Consider the following 1,920-nt stretch of genomic DNA (forward strand, 5'->3'; position numbering starts at 1 on the left):
TATTTTGTTTGATTTTAAGTAGTAGAAGTCGGAGTTCGAGCATCATAACTAATTCCGACTGCGACTGATGTCCTTGCCCAACTCCGACTCTAAATGAGTAGTTAAAAAAATTCTGTGACACCGACTCCACAATCCGACTGTCGATACCACTTCTTTACAAACCTATCACCGGGATTGCATTGCCACCGCATATCCATGAATTGCCGTATAATAGATTAAAAAAGACCTACTTAATCACCTCTTGTCATTATATTAACCCTGTTGGCCTACCTCGCCCAAACATTGCTTCATGGATCATTTGCTACCGTCGTTTACTTTTAATTTTTCTTTTTTAAACTAACGTTTTTTACAGCCAGACTGTATAGAGTTAGCCTAAGTGTTCGATGTGGGTGTGATCAGACTAGTTGGCCCACAACGTCGTATCCATCATTCCTATCTAATACCGAATACTGTGCAATGTGCATGCATATTTTCTGTAGCACCATCACTGCCCTCAGTTGTTGTGTATTTTGATTGGATGAAAAAAAGACTCTCTCTCTCTCTCTCAATGACGAACATCGGCGCCTGGTTTGGAAATTGTGATTGACGGCGAAAAATTTGTGACGTGTCCGCTATGGAAATGCATGGATCACTGTATCACAGTTCGGCAGAAATGAAATTCTGATCTAACGTGGATCCTGTTTCCGTGTCTGCATCCATGAACCCATTCATCGATAATTTAGTAATGGCAACTGTTACCATGTGGCATATTAACATTGAACATTGAACTTGTTCAGTCTTGAGAGATTATGTATGAATCTCGGAGGTGCAGATCTTCAGTATACAAATGAACAATAAATTCATATCGAAGTAAACGCGAAGATTTTCGAGAAAGGGGAAACGTCAGCAATAACTGTCTGTTATTTTGAATTATCTACTAGTTGTCTATGATTAGCACCACTGGCGAGTGTCAGCTAAAATATTCGATGTTATTCCAATATGAAAATTCATGTTTTCATTTATTCAGGATTACCTAGGGCTCCGGTACTGGAATCTGCGATACTAGAATAGATAGTGCATACTAAAGGGAGCATAAGCTAAAATAAGAAGGGGACACCCGGATTTGAACCAGGGACCTCTCGATCTGCAGTCGAATGCTCTACCACTGAGCTATATCCCCGTCGGCGATGGACACGAGTTCATTGTCTGATTCAAATGTTGACATATAGCGTGGTAGATATAGGAAATGAAGAGAAATTACTCTTTACGTCTTCGTAACATGTTATAAATATCTCATATTTTTCGAGTTAAGTATGCATGTCCAGTTGTCCACATATTGTATTCTAATATAGTTCATCTTAATCGATATGAAATTTTGGAAAATGTCTATATGAAATATATTTTTATGTATAAGTAACAAGTATTCTAGCAATATTATAGTTTCTGTGTAATCTATTTCTGTATATACTATTCCTTATCGAGTCGATCTCGTTGTTATACTATATGAATCCGATTAAGCACTTGGACATTTTTGACAGGTCTCATCATTGTATCGAAAACCGCCAATCAATTGATACGGATTTGGCCTAGTACGAACTTATTATTTCCATCAAATTAAATTGCGCAATAGAATTCGACGAGGATGGGAATATTTTTTGCGTAAACTGCCTTGGCGGTACTTGAACAAATTTGTGACTCAGCACTAATTTTCTTGCGGTATGTAGTATTTCATTCATACACCACTGCTTTAATTCCCATCGACCGCGAATCAATCCTCCACCTGTTACTATGACGTCTTTGCTTTTCGCTCCCTTCAAGCGGCAGGTCCCGTGCGAGAGGCGTAACTGCTCCCCGCCTTCCAGACGTGCTGCTGGTCGATACAATTTTGCTTTGTTAGCCAGAGTTGCGTGTTTGAGCGCACGGCAGAAGGCATGCTTTCAG

The 1,920-nt window shown here is 39.4% G+C and overlaps 1 non-coding gene across 1 annotated transcript; it reads right to left on the minus strand.

Moving 5' to 3' along the window:
* Positions 1 to 1,087: 1,087 nt before the first annotated feature.
* On the minus strand, positions 1,088 to 1,159 carry Trnac-gca (transfer RNA cysteine (anticodon GCA)). The gene has a single exon. It is a non-coding gene; the product is annotated as a tRNA-Cys (tRNA).
* Between the last annotated feature and the right edge of the window lie 761 nt (positions 1,160 to 1,920).

Source organism: Botryllus schlosseri, chromosome 6, assembly GCF_051294905.1.
Source record: "Botryllus schlosseri isolate E-star chromosome 6, Bs_hap1, whole genome shotgun sequence".
NCBI classification, from domain to species: domain Eukaryota; kingdom Metazoa; phylum Chordata; class Ascidiacea; order Stolidobranchia; family Styelidae; genus Botryllus; species Botryllus schlosseri.